The 14,329-nt window shown below is 36.8% G+C and overlaps 1 long non-coding RNA gene across 1 annotated transcript; it reads right to left on the reverse strand.

Moving 5' to 3' along the window:
- Nucleotides 1–5,069: 5,069 nt before the first annotated feature.
- LOC113502795 lies at nt 5,070–8,236 on the reverse strand. Its single transcript, XR_003401385.1, has 2 exons — nt 5,355–8,236; nt 5,070–5,233 (listed from the first exon to the last, which is right to left on the reverse strand). It is a non-coding gene; the product is annotated as an uncharacterized LOC113502795 (long non-coding RNA).
- Between the last annotated feature and the right edge of the window lie 6,093 nt (nt 8,237–14,329).

Genomic DNA, 14,329 nt, shown 5'->3' on the forward strand with positions numbered 1-14,329 from the left:
TATACTAATATACTTATACTAATATATAAAGCTGAAGAGTTTGTTTGTTTGTTTGTTTGAACGCGCTAATCTCAGGAACTACTGGTTCAAATTGAAAAAATATTTTTGTGTTGAATAGACCATTCATCGAGAGAGGTTTTAGGCTATATATCATCACGCTGCGACCAATAGGAGCGAAGAAAAAGTCATAACTTATATCTTCTAACCACGCAGACGAAGTCGCGGGCAACAGCTAGTAAACTATATTAGCTAGACAGATGAAGTTGTTATTAATGGTGTACTTATTGCTGTTGCCGCTATAACAACAAATAAGGATGGCGGTTAAATAGCGTTGTAATGGTTCAAAAATTATTTTTTTTCTGTAGCCTAATTGTACGGAACCTTCGGAGTCACAAGACCAACACTTAACCGGTTTTTAATACATATTGCGTATCTCTTCTACATAAATCATATATCTTAAGTTGTCAAGATGTAAAATAAAAATACTCTATGCATAATTTAAGTCTGCCGCCTATAAAATCATTATCAGTATATCCCTAGGTACTTGCACTTTTTAATTATTTTTTGTCGCTGCTCATCCATTCCGGTTCTCTGCGAAATATACCCTTGGATAAAGCTAGCGCCTCAAAATTTAGTTCATTATATCAGGGACAATTGGAAAATAGGTAATATAGAAAATATTTAAGAATCTCGACAAATAAAAACTGCATTTAAATCAGTTTAGCCATTTAGGAGCCACGCTGCCCCAGACGGACACACAAAACTTGTAATCCCCTCTTCGAAATCAGCTCAAGATCTTAAAATGTCGGCACTTGCTGTCCTCGACACCATGACTGAAATATGTTTGAAGTACATTTAAAAATAAGGTTGAATATGACCGATTTAGTGAACGCAAAAGTATCTCGTGCTAGGAAATCCATGGATACCAGGCACTTAGAACGTCCAGCTTACACGTACAATTGGCCAGTCTGGAGCATAAGTGCGATGATTCTATTAAAAAAAAAAACAAAGTAACACAGGTTCAGCATTACCAAGCAAAAAGCTTAAGGGCAAGGCCAAGACTGACTGGCAGCTAATTTGACAATTTCCCTGCCTCCAAAAAGTATTTTTTTATTGCTAAGCCTTAATATCACAGTTTGAGTCGCCTTTAGACCGCTGACGTTGGTCTTATACGCCCCATTTAAAAAATCTAAGGTGTGCCAGTTTCTTCAGGCTGTTTATCATCAAAATTTTTAGCAAACTATTATTATTTTGTATACATTGTCCACGAAGATATTAACGATCGAAACTACATTCTTTGGATTGGCAAACAAACGGCGCTTCCACAAGGATACAAGTAAAACAATACACACATACGTACATGTAAGACCACCATTGTACCCTAAGATTGTATGTATTAGAACTTAGAAGAAAGGAGTTAAAAGAAAAAATCTCATTAGTCCCTCAGTTAGATAATTGAAAAGTATGAGACACGTATTTTCCTTTTTCAGAAAAACTAGAATTGACAAAGATTAACTGCTTTAAAGTTTAGGAGAGGGGGCTTGTGACGTAACGATAGAGTAAAATTTATACTCAATCGTGACGTCACGCGTAAGTTTCATTCACTGTAATTTGGTCAATTAATGTTTACGGGACAAATTAAAAAATACGTTTCCATTATTATACAAAAGCTACAAGACGGACACTGCAATAAAAAAATTGTCATCATTCCTATTCCATGGTGTACAATAAAGAATATTCTATTCTACATATACCTACTTGAGTAGATCTCTAGGAATATTATTTCCGTATCATTATAAGATTCCTAATTAAAATGTAAAGTGCGGTGTCACATTGCCCGCTTATGTAAGGATTTTAATTGTCAGTTATAAATGTGACTCTTACGTAACCACATGCCTTGGTAAACGTCGGGAATCTGGTAGGGAATCTTTATATCTTGTAATGGATAAAGATTGGTTGATTAAATACACTATGATATAGGCTAAAAATAGATCACTAGCTTTCCGCCCGCGGCTTCGCCTGCGCCGATGTCGGTTATATCGCGTTTCTAAGAGAACTCTTTAAAAGTCCGGGATAAAAACTATCCTATGTTCCTTCTTAAGGTCAACTCTATGTATCTCTGTACCAAATTTCATTAAAATCAGTTCAGTGGTTTAGACGTTAAAGCGTAACAGACAGACAGACAGAGTTATTTTCGCATTTATAATATAATATAGTAGGGATAATGACTGCATAAGAATATATACATCGATCTAGTTACAATAAATGATTCTGATACAAACAGATATTTGGATCAGTTCCAGTAAAACGGAACAGTAACCTAGTCAGGAAAGTTGGCAACTCGAGATAACGGTGGAGTTTAGATTGATAGCTCTCTAATCTTGAGACAGATGCAAACTATGCGGTACCGTATTCACTGTATGTGCGATAACAGAAACCTAGTGAGCCACAATACACAATGTAACATAAATATCGAAAAGGTTTATGCTTCTATAGGAATCCAAATCCAAAGGTTAAAAACTCTAACCCATCGTAAATTTCGATGGTTACAAGCTGGTTGAATTCTTTTTTTCGCACTATTTCTTTGGCCGCGATCACAAAAAATACGATATCGAAGTTAAGCGACGTCGTGCTGCAATACATTTAATTTAGCCCACGGGCTTCCGTTGCGTGCGCTGCGAAAACGGTTCAAGATCTTCTAACCACGTAGACGAAGTCGCGGGCAACAGCTAGTTCCAAATACAAACATAAGCAATCTCAGGATCTATAAAGACATTCAATGAATATAATTATCTTATTTCTCCTCGCCTTTAAAAACTCCATTTCTTTTGTACCAAAGTAACATGAGTATAAAAAGGAACAAAAACTTTCGTATCGCCTAGAAGTTCCTCTCATACTGAACTTGATGTTCAGTGACCCGCCCATCAAGTTATTTATGTGTGATCGCAAGGCCAAAGGGAACATCAATATGGTCGGCCATTGTAAATCGCCTGCAGACTCTCAGGAATACATATCTGCCTTCATTATGGGAAAAGTCGTAAAGACTGTTTTTCTTTTAGTTATTTTGTGTTGCTTGTTAGCACTTACGTTTTGTGAATACAAGCTATTCCAATTTTTTTTGGCAACAAAACTGACAAGTCATATTTGCTTTAACATTACATCTTGTTTTCAGACAATTTTAAACTTATTGGTTAGGATGATTTGAACTCAAGCAGTGGTTGAGTTCGCTACGCCAATATCACTGAGGGCGGTGTCGCGGGTTTGATCTCCGGTAACTCATCGAAGTAGAGTTTTCCTTAAGATTGTTTACTTGGTTTTCTATACATACATATTTATTTATTAGGTAGGTAATATAAGTAGTTAAGTAATGAATAAAAAATAAAACAAAACGTTTTTGAATGATCAAAATAAGTATTACATTTTATATCTCACAGGAGGTTGACTGCAATTGGCATTTAAAATGCAAAGTTACTGCGGAACAAACCAGCAATTATGGAAAACAGAATAAAAAGTGTTTCAGAACGGATATACAGAGAACGAATATTAAATACTTCGAAGATGCTATTTTATTTTATGGTTCCTGATGTTAGTGCTCAAGATGATATGGCGCGAGCGATTTTATGTGAAGGTCATTCCAGGACACTACTCCTGCTATTTCTACCTTACTACCTTTAGTAAGTGCAGGTAATTCAAAAATAACGCATATTTAGTATAAACACAAAATTTGTCCGGAATAAGTGCCTGTAGTGTTTTAGAAAATAAATCAATCAGCCGCAATTATAAAAATTAACTTTAAATGGGCTGGTCCTAAATGTGACGTAGTACATATGAGTAGGTAATAGTGTTAGTGTTATATTACTGTTTAACACTTCAAGCCGACTCTCAGAGAGGCTAAATCAGTATGTCACACAGTGAAAGATAGATTTCTAAAGACGATATTGCTATAGTAAATCGAAAATGATCTCACAGGAACATCAAATCTGGATAAAAACTATCCTATGTTTTAATCCCGGTTGTCACCTATCTGCACCAAGTTTCGTTAAAATCCATGTGTCTAACTATCTACCATACTAACTATCTAAGAATCCATCCTAGTTATCAACAATCAGTGTGCCAAGTTTCGTCTAAATTCGTCCAGTGGTTTTTGAACGAGTAAAAAACATCCTAACATATACCTACTAACTTCCGGGTTTATAATACGTGTAGGATATTTTTGGGCTTGAGGTAAAGAGAAAAATAGATGGAAATATAATTTATATTGGTTACTAAGGCTACACTTTGCTGCAGGTAGGTATATATATAACGGTCAGTCTAATGTCTCCGTGAATAGACCCCAGATATTTCATATTTCCAGCATGTAGTAACCAAATTAGAAAAAGGTCAGTTGCGTCGTCACGAAGATGCTTTACAGAATTTCGATTAACGAAAAGTACCACAGATAATCGCGAACGAGACTCATCTTTATAATTAACTGCCTGCCTCTCTTCCCCGCAGTCTAGTACAACCAATATTATATTTAAAACGGACACCAAGTTCAAGGGAAACCACCGAACCTCAGTGGTCGATAAATGAGAACCCGTCTCATACAAGTTCAATGCCTGTGCAAGGACAGGCGCTCCTCCGACCATCGGAAACGTTACTGTATCATCTTGGTTACTTTTTTTAATTTTTATGTAAATATCGGATGTTTGAGCAGAGCGATTTTTGCTTCCTTGGACGAATGTTTTTTTAGAGCCCGAACTGATGTAGCGACGACGAATCTGTATTTTTGAAACTGCAGTCTATGTTTTGTTTTCAGCTTAAAAAAAGACAAATTTAATTAAAAGTAATATCAAGCGATTGTTGGCAGCGAGAGGTCGCACTACGCGGTGAAATGCGGTGAAATAGGCCTTCTAAAAGACATATATTTTTTTAAGTCAATTGCAAACAAATTGCATAAACATAATTTACAACAAATTTTCATCATCTACGGCTGGTTCATACTTAACTATGTTAGTCTGTAGATATCTTGACATGATTTTATGGATTCTTCATTCTATTATTTTATTGAGAAAATAAAAAACGACAACTTTTCTGTAACGTTTAATGTTGCGTTCGTTTCGTTAAAACTATTGTCGGTCAACATTTACATTATCTGGCCAATGGTTCCATTTATTTTATTCCGGAAATAGGCAAGAGAGAGGTGAGCGAAATTATTGATATTGTCAGATATTTCTGAAGACAGTCATCAATTCTGAAATTAAAAGTATAATCATTAGAAGTTAGCTTCTTCATGACATTACATTCATTGGCTTTTAATTACTCATACTGTGACGGAGCAGGTGTATTTAAAAATGTAATTAAGTGAAACCAACCAGCGGCAGCGGCATGAGACGATGCCCCACGAGCAGGCGCACCGGCATGATGACCTGCAGCCCATGTCCCCTCCCTTACTACTGAACATCCAATATAACAGAATCAGTAAGAGTAAGGCGGCAAGTCCGGCCGCCAACAACTGGGCGTTCTTAGGGTCATTGAGCCAGGCCAAAGGGCTAGCAGGGCAAAGGGTGTTGTTAGAGATGGATTGGTTGAAGGTGTTAGCGCTCGCCTCGCCAGGCGGGCAGCAACAACTCAGATCTTTGATTGGCCCTGTCTGTTCCGATTTCTGTTTACCAAACATCGTAAGCCCTAACCCATGTCTATCGTAAATGTGTACATGTTTATGTATTTGCTGAGTGCTTCAATCCGGTTTGATCACATCTTTTTAAACGGAAAATTTTATATTATGAAATTTTGCACTAGTATCATTTTTGAGGTTTGACATCTGACAGTTATAGATTATTTGATCGGGTTTTTTTAATTTCTGCGTGCAATATATTTTTTTAATTTTTCTTCTGTGCTATAATCAAAGAGTGTCGTTTTTGGTGACCTATTGAAAATGTAATATGGACAAAGTTAAACTTGACTAGCTAAACTCCTAGCTGAATCACTCCTGGCCATGGCCCAAATACCTTGATCTCGTTAACCGATATTGTTTGAATTTTGCCCAAGGGGGGTCCCCTCTTGGGCAAAATAGTCTCGAGTGCTATGATTTTGCTGAATGTAAACTATTCTGCTCAAATTTATGTAGGTAAATGTCACTTTGTCTTTGCATTAAAAGACACCCGAAGCTCAGTAAGGTCGTGGGCCAACTCTAACGTCATGCTTAAGATACGATAAGACGATAGCGATGGAGCCAGGAGGTAGAAAACCTCAGACACCTCTAGCTCCGGAAGTGATTCTTCGCAATCGAAGTCGTACTTTAAAACGAATATGACCGTTGTCATATTTTACGGTACAAAGCGTTTGAATGATTAAGCTGAATAATATGTTTTCCATCATAGCAACTGACGACTAAAAATTCAGATAGTGTAGGTGGATTACGATAATTACGTTAGATACGAGTAATTTACTTTAAAGCACATTGTAAAGAAGTTAATTAAAAAAAGAACGATCAAATTACCTGTAATGTTTCTATCTCGCTTAAGATGTTATCTCCAGAAACTGCATTATTTTAAAGTTAAAAAAGAAGTTTATTGTCATTGAAACCGTTTTAACGTGCTATATGTAGGTACACATAACTGAAACTAACGCAATTTATATCACAAATAAATGTTAACGATATACAGAATACAAAAAATAGTCGATAATCTCCATTCTTTTTTTCCACTATAGCACCATGACACTGTTATCTACATACAGCCAATAAATATTTACAAAACATTATAAAAGTACCTAATATTTTAAAGTACTAAGAAAGTACCGAGAAGTAAGTAGGTTTTATTTAAATCAATATTTAAAACGACAAACCGTGTTCATCTGTTTAAAACTACATGGTCGGTGACCGTTACAGCGGTCATATCTGCTGATAACGTTATAAAAAGCTCATTTACGTTATTACGCATGTAATTTTTGAATATAAAAGTGTTTATGTTTTTATACCCAAACGCAAACCCAAAAACCTATTATATTTATGCGCCTAGTTTATATAAATTTAATTTGCTGTTAGGCTGCATGCTGCTTTTATCACAATCCACGTTACGATCTTAAAATTAGGTTACACCATAGAAATCTAAATAATAAGATAATATTATTAATATTTCTATGGGTTACACATTAAAGGCTAATGAATTCAACCTGTAGCTAAAACAATTGATTAGGACTTTAATAACTTTACAATAAGACTTAAAAACAAAGCACAGCTTAACAAAATATGACAGGAATTTGTTCAAGTAGGTACCACTGTTTCAGTTGTGGAAAAGAGACGCCGCTATAGGCTGTGTATTTCGCTATCCCGCTTCCACAACGGCTACCACATTGAGAGGTGGTCCAGCACCCTTGCAGTAGTCTCTTATTTAAGTACTTAAAGCTTCCTTTTCCAGTTTCTTCCAGTTTTCTGAACTTGCAGCGTCGATTCTCGAAGATTCCGAAGTGTTGTTGTTGTTGTACCGTTGAACAACTCAGTCATTTGTTGCCCTTCGCTAGGCAGCTGGCAAAACTACACAGCAAACTGCCATACGATGAGCCGCAACCGACAAGAGTTATGGAGATCTTGTGTTTTATTGAATCTTGTGCGACAGGATTGTTGTTTAAATAATTGAAGACATTTTGTTCATTGGACGAGATAGAAAAAGACACAATTGAAAAAGTAAAGCGTAACTATGATTAAGTCAGTTGTACCACGTGATGCGTCACGATATGCCATCATTTGCTTTGGCTAAACCATTTACATAGGTATCAATCATCCCTACTCAACGTATACAAGAACTTGTTGAAAAAATAAATCACTGATTTATATTGACTATTACACATTTTAAATAGTTAGTTAATTTAGTGCTCAATGTTACACAATGCTTGGTTTAACACGATTTGTTGATATACAAAGAAGTAATTACAAGTAACTAAACGTACATACTAAAATCATATATTAATTAAAAAATGCAACAAAAATACCAATCTCAAAGGAACACAAATACAATAAATAGATCACATTTACAACTTTAAAATGAAAACTTTAACATTAAGAACAACTCCGGTAACAACTCTAATAAATTAAAATTAAAAATATAAATAAGTCTAATAATACAGAGAACATACCTCTAACTGGACAGACGACACTGCTATACAAAATAATGGTCACAAATTAACAGTTTTCCCGGTGCCCCTTGTTAATAAATAACTTTTTATCTATAAGGAAAGCCGCGAATTTACTGTAAAACTAATTAACATGTTCCATGACTACTTCTGTTAAACGAACAATGTGGTGTCCGAAATAGTGGGGATAGTGATGCGTGTCATGATCCCGGAGTTTTTAATACGCGGGATTTTTTTTATCTGTATCGTTAATCACAAACTTGCACTGGATGTGTACCTGTAGTGCATGGTGGACCCTAAATAAGACACAAAAGGGTTTTTTCGAAAATTACGTATTTAAAGATTTATTTACATGATAATCTTGAAATAGCCGTTATTTCCAGTCTTCTCCAAATATAATACAGAATACTTGAAGAATCAGATAAAGTTAAATGAGTTATTTTGTAACAACAGTTTTTTTAACGAAACGACTCCAATTCCTGAACAGCTTCCCTACACTACTCAAAAGTTGCTTCACCAATACAGTTTTAACATATTGTAAGAAGAACTGCAATCCAGACATGTTTGTAAAACTCCTCTGTGGACTGAAAATGTTATTTGCATCCACTGTTCAGAGATTTTGTAGGTTCCTAATGGTCTTTTGCTATTATCGAATAAATTATATATCAACTCCCAAATCCCGTGTTGTTCCATCACTAATTCTCCAACGAGCACGTTCTGATATCGATCGTACAGGAAATGTGACAGGAAGACCGAACTGCGATACAGAAGTCCCTAACACATGTACAATAATCAGAAATATTTTACTAATCTAATAACATTTACCCGGCGGCGGTCAGAACACGGAATGTCACAAGTCCTTAAAATAAGTATGATAAGAAATTAATAACGAAAACATTACTGAAGTTTAAGAATATTGTTTGCAGCTGAAAACCTTTTAGCTAAGTGACGTTTCTACAATTTTTAATTTCAATGGTAAACGATAATTAATGTTTGTGAAATGACATCTTCAATTGATTCGTTTGATAGACAGGGGCATGCTTCGCAAAAACATATGGATATCTTACATTCTCATTGTTTCGTCGAACTCTACATGATTGAGATCCAAAATATTATTTAAGTTTTGTAACTTGTACCTATATCAGATAAGTTCGGAAAGAAATTCATGTCTGCATGACCATACCATGAATATGATTCTATTGATCCTAAGGATTTAGAAATGCAAAATGTAGCTGTTTTTGTTTTTCTTATTTATTTGCTATGAATGAGCTAACACCACGGATTAATACATTACATTTTTTATCTGCGCGGATACCCGAGAGGTTGAGGTCAATCAAAGGTTGAGCTAAACGCACGGAGCGCGACGTGCCGCGGGTTCGATCCCCGCGTATGACAAGCATTTGTGTTATCCACCAATGCTTGTTCTGAGTCTGGATATCTTTGTGACCCGATAACCCGCGAATCAAGGATAAAGTCCTTAATGCAGGAGTTGTAATAAAAAATATTTGTCTACACCTTGGCGATTACATGTTGAGATACAACGAATATAGCCGTTTCCAGACATTCGCTTTTAAAGTACAAAACGTAACTTTAGTCAACGATTGACCCTACTTTACGTTGTAACCGTTACAAGCATCCTGTGATGTCAACGTCTGACCAGCTGCGTGAGTGACCGATAATATGATTTAAAATGTTTTCGATGTCTTCTCCAATTCCAAAAAAAGCTGTTAGACTAACACGATTAAATAGACACATCTAGAAGCAGCATTATTGTTGCTGAGGAAGAGAGACGGCGCGCATCGCTTTAGATTTTACTAGCCGTTACATCCGAACCTGCCCGCTAAAAATAAAAAATCATACCACAGGAACATAAAATCGAGATAAAAACTATCCATGTGTCTAACTATCTACTACTACTAACTATCTAACAATCCATCCTAGTTATCAACTATCAGTGTACCAAGTTTCGTCTAAATTCGTTCAGTGGTTTTTGCGTGAAAGAGGAACAAACATACATACATAGAAAGAAGTATCGAGTGCGCTGTCACGCGTCCACATTTGCAAGTCTTACTGTTAAATAGTATTGAGTAGGCCTCAGCTGCCTCGTGTCTCGCCTCGTGTTTTAATATGTAATGGATTATTGGAAAATATTGTCTCCTATTTTGTATGTCATCATCATCATCATCATCATCATCAGCCTATCGCAGTCCACTGCTGGACATAGGCCTCTCCAAGTGCACGCCACTGAGATCGATTTTCGGCTTCTCGCATCCAGCTCCTGCCAGCCGTCTTGCGCAAGTCATCACTCCACCGTGCCTGAGGACGTCCTACACTACGTTTGCCGAGGCGTGGTCTCCACTCTAGAACTCGTTTACCCCAACGGTTATCGGTTCTTCGGCTAATATGGCCAGCCCACTGCCACTTCAGCTTGCTGATGCGGTGGGCTATGTCGATGACTTTGGTTCTCTGACGGATTACCTCATTTCTGATGCGATCCCTCAGAGAAATGCCGAGCATAGCCCTTTCCATAGCCCGCTGAGCGACTTTAAACTTGTGAACCAGCCGTACCGACAGTGTCCACGTTTCGGCTCCGTAAGTCATGACAGGTAGGACGCACTGATTGAAGACTTTTGTCTTTAGGCACTGTGGGATCGACGATGTTAGGACTCGACGTAACTTCCCAAATGCAGCCCAACCCAACCGAATTCTTCTATTCACCTCGTCCTCAAAGTTGTTTCTACCTAACTGCAATGTCTGCCCGAGGTATACATATTTCTGAACAACTTCGAGAAGGGCGCCGTGTATCGCAATCGGTTCCGGTAGAACATGTTCATTGAACATGACCTTGGTTTTGTCCAAGTTCATCCGTAGGCCGATGCGTAGAGAAGATTCAGCCAGGCCGTTCAGCATCTGTTGTAGGTCCTGCAGCGTTTCCGCCATGATGACGACATCGTCAGCAAATCGCAAGAGAGAGATGTGTTCGCCATTGATGTTGATGCCGCGTCCTTTCCAGTTCAGCGTCTTGAACATATCCTCCATTGCATTAGTGAACAATTTCGGGGAAATAACATCCCCTTGTCTCACTCCTCGATGCAACGGTATGGGCCTTGTTTGCTGATTCTGTACTTGGACGGACATTGTAGCGGCTTCGTAAAGACATCTCATCACTTGGATGTATCGCCAATCTACTTGACAACGCTGCAGGGACTCCAGAACAGACCAGATTTCCACCGAGTCAAAGGCCTTCTCATAGTCCACAAATGCTAGACACAGGGGCTGATTATACTCTTCGGTCTTCTGTATAATCTGCCGCACTGTGTGGATGTGGTCTATGGTGCCGTATCCGCTCCGAAACCCGGCCTGTTCCGGCGGTTGGAATTCGTCGAGTCTTCGCGCAAGTCGGTTCGTGATCACTCTTGAGAACAGCTTATAGACGTGGCTTAGGAGGGAAATGGGTCGATAGTTCTTCAGCTGGGTTTTGTCTCCCTTTTTGAAGAACAGGACGACAACACTCCTACTCCACGCCTCTGGAGTTCTCCCTTCAAACAGGACGGCATTAAAAAGCTTTTGGAGCTCCCCTAGTAAGGGGTTTCCTCCTGCTTTTAATAGCTCTGTTGTAATGCCATCCTCGCCAGGGGCTTTTCCATTTTTGAGCTGTCTCAGAGCGATCTCGATTTCGCCACTGCTGACTTCTGGCAGGTCTTCGGTGAAATGTCCTAAGTACCTAATGTAACAATAACATGCATGTACAATGTATATAGTTCCCTTATTGAGTTTGATTTAGCCTTCGTATAAACCGTTATGTCGGTACATGAGCACCACAATATTATTAATTATTATCATACCAAGGAAAACCGCACGGTGTCTGAATTGTAGGCACATGACTAGATTGGACCAAAATAATTGGTAATTAATAGTTTTGGAAAAACCTTCCAACACGACGGGTACGCGTGTTTACCCTTTGAACTACATATTTACTCATTAATACGGCTACTAGATACGATTCCTTGGTTCTCACCAGCGGGTAACCAACCGAGTGACTAAGTTCGGCTACTTGGTTCGATTCCTTGGTTTGCAGCGTCGGGCAACCAAGCGTTTAAGTTGAAAAAGCTTAGGTGCATGCTTATTATTTTGAAACGATATAAACACAAGGACAAATAATTTTCCATCCCAACTTTTAAATATCTCGATCGGTTTTTACAAGATTTTATGATACTTGCAATTAGCAATGTATGTAGGTATGTTGTTTGTATTTTTGGGTGGAATCTTACAAATAAATTTTAAGGCACTTGTTGCTTAAATGTCCAAGTACACTCGCACATATTTCACTTTTAACGCAATACAAACTAAATGGAAATCGTTCTATCCGTTCGGGAGCTATAACACCACAGACAGACCGACAGAGGCGACATATAGACAGACACGTCAAACTTATAACACTCCACTTTTTGCTTCGGGAGTCAAAAATGCAACTTGCAGTAGTCCACAGATTTATATTATTTAGCAACAGATGAATGCTATAAACTGATTTGCCGATTATTATTTAATGAAACCTTTTTGTATCTTTTTAACCAAATTATATACAACATTATTCTTATACATAACACAACTTTATTAAATTCATATTAAACAGACAGGTTCTTAAATGAGATTCCGAAGCGGCTACTGACTGAAATTTCTCGGTCAAGGTTGCAAATACGAAACGTCGTACTTACGCAGATTCTCCGCAACTCCTTTACACGACATTCACTTATAAACAAAATTATCACATCGGCTTTTAAGCTCAGAAACTTAAAAAAAAGGTTATAGTTTAGATTTTCCAATCGATTTGTTATTTTAGCTTTTTGTTTATGTTAAGGATGGGGTAAGCGCGGGTCACGGGAGCTGGGGAGGTCTAGGTGAAGGCCATGCTTGGACCTGCGCAGAACGGCTTGGGGAATGTTGCCAGTACGTATCCAAAAACTCGAATTTTTTTCTTGAAGGGTTGTCAAAAAGAAGTTTTTCACGACATAGAACGTTTAGAATATTGGGTTTGTAGTTCATTAGTTTGTTACTTAAGATAAACTGTTTGTATTTAATAAATCAATACTTACATATCATTTTCATTCAAACTACAAGTACCTTTTAAGAGCGAACGTCTCAAATAGCAGTAGAAGCTCAAATAAAATTGAATTAAGTCGGTTAAGTTTTTAGTGGATAGCAATTTAGAGCAATGAGTTTATTCTGTGAATTATCAGGCGTTTTAAAATTAACATATCACGGTAAAAAACTTATGGATTCAAACACGAGACGTTTTTTTAATTTGTCTCATCTAATTACTGTATTAAGAATGTTAAATGTCATTATATACCTACTTTTGCTAACTCAAAGTTGGTAAAAGTTTTCGGTGCGTAAGTTTCGCCTTGTTAGGTACGATCATATTTAGGTATAATAAAACTATGGAAAGACTAATAGTGTTGTATTTAATTAATGAGTATTACGTGTTCACTCTCGTTGTAAAATGAGACCCAATTTCAGAACGCATTAAATTTGTAAGTGTACACGCTAAGGGGGACCAATTAGTTAATCATACAAAGGTTCTTTTAAAAGGAATCTAACCACGCAGGTAAGTAACTGGTCGGATATTCTTGGTATATTTCAACACGTATAATTTATCAATTTTTTCCAATAAAGAAATAATAATGTTTCTTGAACAACAGCCTAAGAGTGTACATTGGAATTCATGTATGTTTGCTTATTTCACAATAACTTCTAACTTACTGAGCCAATTTTGATGTGTTTACTGACTGCGAAACTTTAGCTATATCCTGTAGTCTTCGATTTAAAAAAATATTATAAGTCATAAACAATATTCAAACAAGGTTATCGAGTTCAATTAATTTAATAATAAAACACATTTCGTAAATATATAATGTATAATGCTATAATAATCTAAGTAAAATAACGTAGTAATAAAATCAAATAGTACATAAATGGAGGTCACAAAAACAAAAATAATAAATCGAATAAAGTACTTTACATGAGGCTGATCACACCATGGCCGCATGGTTACAAACACTTAAATTACTATTTAATTCGGTGGCTATATTTGCATGAAATGTTACAGAAATCATTATTTAAGTTTAAGAACAAAATATATAAACAAATTTACAACATATTTTTCTTAAGACATTTATTAGGTTTATTTTACAATAAACAACTTGATGATTAACTTCAC

Source organism: Trichoplusia ni, chromosome 18 (assembly GCF_003590095.1).
Source record: "Trichoplusia ni isolate ovarian cell line Hi5 chromosome 18, tn1, whole genome shotgun sequence".
NCBI classification, from domain to species: Eukaryota; Metazoa; Arthropoda; class Insecta; order Lepidoptera; family Noctuidae; genus Trichoplusia; species Trichoplusia ni.